A 6,000-nucleotide genomic window follows, 5' to 3' on the forward strand; every position below is an offset into this window, starting at 1 on the left:
TTATAGAATCAAGGGTAGCAGAAGCTCTCATGAAACAAAGTCTCACACGCAGACCTGCTCTTCCCTGTGTTTAACTAGAAGACAGAGACTCATATAATGCTTTTTACTGTCTGAGACTTTATAAATTTACATAAGTCAAGAGGTATAAAAGGTGAAGGATTTATATTCAAACTGTGTCATCATCGCCTCTAAAAATCTAATAAGGAAGAGGTGTGATTAGATTTCTGTCTGCGGTGTAAATCGTGAGGGGATTTCTGATAATCTGATTGATATATTTCAGTTTGGCACCGACTCTTTAGATCCATTTGGTGGGCTTAAGGCTTAAGATGTGTTGGTTTTGACACTGTCCTACTTCAAAAACACTTTTGAATGATGTCATTTTTTTGCATAAGCCCTCATTGGGGGTCTTAAACTGACAACACAATGCTTATACTGTTTGGGGATGTTCAAACACCCACACTTGCGGCCTTGGCCTCTTGAGAGAATGTGCAAGTGACATTAAGTGTGTGCGCAAGACTGTCCCATGTCTTAAAAATGCCAAAGTGAACGCACACTAAACCCAGGCTGCATCCGAAATCACATATTTCCCTACTATAGGTGAAAAATAGTATGCGACAAAAGTACTATGTCTGAATTCACAGTAAAAGAGTCTGTAAAAAGTAGCCTACCTAGAAGATCTAATTCTTCCGGAAAGATTCTGAAGTGTGCATATGATGGACACTTAGACCCATGAGGCTATTAGAGAAGATTTGTGAACGGCAGTGAAGCGACTTAAAGGGATTGTTCACTTTGAAATTAATTTTTTATATGTTTTAGCTTACCTCAAGGGCATCCAAGATGTAGGTCTTTGTTTCCGCAGTAATTTCAATTTTGATATTTTTAGGTCAAACCGTTCGTGTCTGTCAGTCATATAATGGAGGTCTATGGTCACCACCTCAAAGAGCATGCTCAGAGAAGTTCAAATTAAACACGATTTAATGACTCATAAATGTAAGTACACATTTATAGTCGATATTTATATCGTTTTTACATCTTGCAACCACAGACACATCCAAGTGATCTGAGGGCGCGAGCGCTTTGTAGCAGAGGTAAGAGGTAAAAACAATATAAATACTGTTCGTTTTCTCTCACAAACCGCTCTTTTTGTGTCTTAGGCCATCAATGTGTACTTACATTTACGACGAGTCATTAAATCATGTTTAATTTGGACTTCTCTGTGCATGCTCTTTGAGGTGGTGACCATAGACCTCCATTATATGACTGACAGAAACGAACGGTTTGACCTAAAAATATCAAAATTGAAACTACTGCAGAAACAAAGACGTATCAAAAATTAATTTCAAAGTGAACTACCCCTTTAACTGAGGCTGGTTGGTCATCATGTGATTATGACATGATGAATGTAATCCATCCAGATTACATTCTTACTAGAAGAACATACTTTTATGCGGTCTCGAAGACATTGCGTGTTCAATATATGTACGAAATCGGATGCAGCCTCATATTAATGGGGATTTTCCCTTGTACCGTTGGTTGCTATAAGCCGTTCCCATTGGTCCCCTTCAGGGCTTATTTGCATAAATTTGAACTCTGTTACATTTTAGAGAGAAGAAAACACTTCCCATATGTTTTGTAATTGGTTGTTAGGCTAATCAAACTAAGCAGATGGTCAGGTTGTGTAACACACCTTCATGACTAAAAACTATGTGAAAATAAGATAAACACCGTTTGTGTGGTTAATATTGGCTGCTGAGAGCATGAAATCAACTGAAGACACATTTAAAAAACCACAAACTTAATCCTAAATATTGTCCCCACTTGACATCCAATACAAAACCTGGTTCTCCGCTCTCCTTTGACGACATAAACGTCTGTGCTGACACCAAAATGTCATAGATCTCATCATTAAAGGTCACATAATGTCTTTATGGCACCTGAGATCCTCTAGACCAGGGGCCAGAAAAGAGGCGAAACCCAACACTCGAGAGGTGGACGTGTATATTTATTCACACAAGGATCAGACGGCATGTTGGACCCGTGGCGGCACAGTTCACACATACGACATCAGTCCTCCGAGAGCCCGATGGAGAATTCGTTGTCCTCCGCAATCCCAGAATACTTTGCTCTCGGCACATTCACAAATGAAGGGACAACAACAAACAAGTTTTCTCAGAGCATAACGCACAGGAGAACAGTGTAGACAGAATTGCATTTTAATACAAAGGCATATATTTTCTTTAGGACATAAAATAATGATATTAACTGCACAGCAGTAAGAAAAGGTCGTGTACAGATTGTTTGTTCATACACACCATTGAAACACAATTTCGGGTCGGTACAATAATAAAAACATTTGTGCTAATCAATAATTCCTTTTGCATAAAGACCAAACGTAATGGCGGCTGTCCGGAGGGAAGGTTTTCACATTCTCCTCCGCACTTTTATTCAGCTCGAGCGTTTTTCCCAATGCAGTAAAACTCCTAAAAAGCACACACACACCACAAACATCTGCACGGTATTAAAAACGGCGCTTTTGCTCTATACATACAGCATGTTCAAATATATTGGCATATTCTGGCTACAGCACACCTCTGAAAACTGCACTTACTGATGTCTAACACCACACTTCACGTACGCCACGACCTCTGACCTCTACACACCCCATGACTACCGAAACCCCACCCGCCCCGACGTCTTCAATACCACTGCACCAGCACGTTTAAACACTTTTAAGGCACGTTTTGGCTACAGAAAGGCGTTAAAAGAAGCGTTTTACACTTGACCACGTAGACTTGCATCTGTGCTTGTGCTTTAAAGGGATAGTTCATAGTGGAACACAAAAGGAGGATTTTTGAAAATGATTTATTTTCCTAGTACAGTATTTTTTGTCTTGTTTAACATTCTTAAATCAAGAAACATTTACTTGAGAAGCAAAATGAAAAATATCTGCCAAATGGGGTAACAAATAATAATATCGTAATTCGATGGGAAAACAAGATTACTTTGAAGCATTGCGAGTTTAAAGGGATAGTTCACTTTGAAATGAATTTTTGGTGTGTTTTAGCTTACCTCAAGGGCATCCAAGATGTAGGTGTCTTTGTTTCCACAGTGGTTTCAATTTTGATATTTTTAGGTCAAACCGTTTGTGTCTGTCAGTCATATAATGGAGGTCTATGGTCACCACCTCAAAGAGCATGCACAGAGAAGTCCAAATTAAACATGATTCAATGACTCGTAAATGTAAGTACACATTGATGGCCTAAGACACAAAACGAGCGGTTTGTGTGAGAAAACGAACAATATTTATATTGTTATTTATATAACGCGGGCACTTTGTGGCTGTGATTACAAGAGGTAAAAACGATATAAATACTGTTTGTTTTCTCATTCAAACCGCTCGTTTCGTGTCTTAGGCCATCAATGTGTACTTACATTTACGAGTCATTGAATCATGTTTAATTTGGACTTCTCTGTGCATGCTCTTTGAGGTGGTGACCATAGACCTCCATTATATGACTAACAGACACAAACGGTTTGACCTAAAAATATCAAAATTGAAACTACTGTGGAAACAAAGACACCTACATCTTGGATGCCCTTGAGGTAAGCTAAAACATACCAAAAATTAATTTCAAAGTGAACTATCCCTTTAAGTAAATTATTAAATTTTCCATGTTTGTGTGGAACAATCCCTTTAAGATGAAAGAGAAAGGGGCGAGGGTAGATGGGAAAGCATGGAGTCAGCATCACACATGCAGTTAGGATCAAACGCAGCTCCTGCTGGTTGTATTAAAGCTGAAGGGAAGGGAAGGGAAGTGAGAGGGAGGGCCGTGCAAAAGAGCTTCACGCCAGGCAGTGCCGCCCAACTCTCAACATCCGACATCGCGAGCCATCTGCTACCGTGATACCGCTGCGATTTCAGACCGGAGGAGGCTCTGAAACTCCCTGAACCGCTCGAAAACATGAGTTCTGTGGGCCACATTCACCTATTTAAAGACCCTATGAAATCAATATCGGAGTGAGTTATCGGAGTACTCATTAGTTTACATGTTTGGGACTATTTTTTCTGGCGGAAGGAAGGAAGGTTTTTCGCGTTTTCTACGCGTGCGCAGTAATAAAATAATGCTTTAATGAAAAGTATGTAATATTTTTATTACGTAGAAATAAAATGGCTGTGTTTTGTTCCTCCAAACAATACCCTTAAAGGAGTAGTTTACTTTTGAAAAAACTTTTGCTGATAATTTACTCATTTACTCATTCAAATGGTCGCCTTGCTCTGTTCTGTGATGCGCGTTCGTGACTCTCCTGTTCAAACTCGTTCATCAAAATGAATGAAACTTTTTCCGAGTCATTTGGTTCATTCATCATCGAAACGAACGAATTGACTCGGAAAAAGATTCGTTCATTTTGATGAAGGAGTTCGAACAGGAGAGTCACGAACAGAGCACGGCGACCATTTGAGAATATAAAACTTAAACTTTGTTGTTTTTTTTTTAATGAGCGATCGTTTCACTTGATTCATAGTCTGGAATCGTTTAAAGCAAAGTTTGCACTGAAAGTGTCATTTGGACCTTGAACCGTTTGGTTCCCATTGAAGTCCATTAAATGGAGAAAATCCTGGAATGTTTTCATCAAAAACCTTAATTTCTTTTCGACTGAAGAAAGAAAGACATGGACATCTTGGATGACATGGGGGTGAGTAAATTATCAGCAAAAGTATTTTCAAAAGTGAACTACTCCTTTAAGCCGTTACTAGAGGTGTGCCCTAATTCAGAGGTTGCATCCTTCGAAGGCTGATTGATTCACAGCGTTGCGGTGAGGGCTGTCCCATTTCGAAGGTTCCTTGCAGCCTCTGAATTGGGACACGGCTTATATTCTCGTACCTTATTGCTTAATTTTAGCATGTACTGTACACTAGCATTCATAAGTTTGGGGTAAGATTTTAATACTTTTATTTAGCAAGGATGCATTCAATTCATCAAAAGTGACAGTAAAGACATTTATAATGTTAGAAATTATTTTTATTTCAAATAAATGCTGCTCTTTGGAACTATTTATCAGAATCCCACCTGGAATCCTGATAAAAATGGTTGCATGGCATCATTTTCAACATTGAACAGCAAAAACAGCACATTAGAATAATTTCTGAAAGATCATGTGACACTGAAGACTGGAATAAAATTCAGCTTTGATCACAGGAATAAATTACATTTTAAAATAGTATTTCACAATTTTACTAGTTTTACTGTATTTTGATTAAATACTGTAAATGCAGCCTTGGTGAGCAAAGACAATTCTTTCAAAACCTAAAGCCTAAAGATCTTACCAACCCCCAAATTTTGAATTGTAGTGTATATGCATGCATTCACATCGCCTTTTTAATCTGGGCAAACAGACCAAAACTATTGACTCTTGTCCTTTAGTCCACAAAGCTCTCCAGAATGAGAGGGTCCCTTCCTCCTAACTTACACACACTGCTCCGACGAGCATTAGCCATTAGAAGAAGAAAACCCAGCCTGTAACGTGAAACAAAAAGCTTTGAGCTTTTCTTGGTGTCTTTAAGACACTAATCAAATGCAAATCCCACAAACATGTAAAAAAAAAAAAAATGTTTTCGTACAAAGATAAAAGCGTCTCTGGGCAGAGATTTAAGTACCATCTTGTTTAGTGGCAAATGAAAAACAAATTAGTGTATCAATATCCTGTCTGCCAAAATAAAGCCATTAATGTTCCAGATCTAAACCCTTCCAACGGGCCCACAAAGAGTTAATGAGAAGCGTTCAGTCAATCTCTCAGCTATGCGCGCAAAAACATCTCGAAGGCCACACACACTCTGCGCAAGTTGAAATGGAGTTTACGTGTGTTTCAGTCTTCTGACACTGCCAGAAATTGCAGTAGCACCTCATTGCAGTACACAAGATCCAGGGGGCGGAGTCGGATCCAGATATGAGGGGTGGAGTTGGATAGGTTTAGGGGTGGCTTTAGGGATCAGAGGGTGGA

This window comes from Pimephales promelas, chromosome 25 (genome assembly GCF_988280905.1).
Source record: "Pimephales promelas chromosome 25, fPimPro1.hap1.1, whole genome shotgun sequence".
Lineage (NCBI taxonomy): Eukaryota > Metazoa > Chordata > Actinopteri > Cypriniformes > Leuciscidae > Pimephales > Pimephales promelas.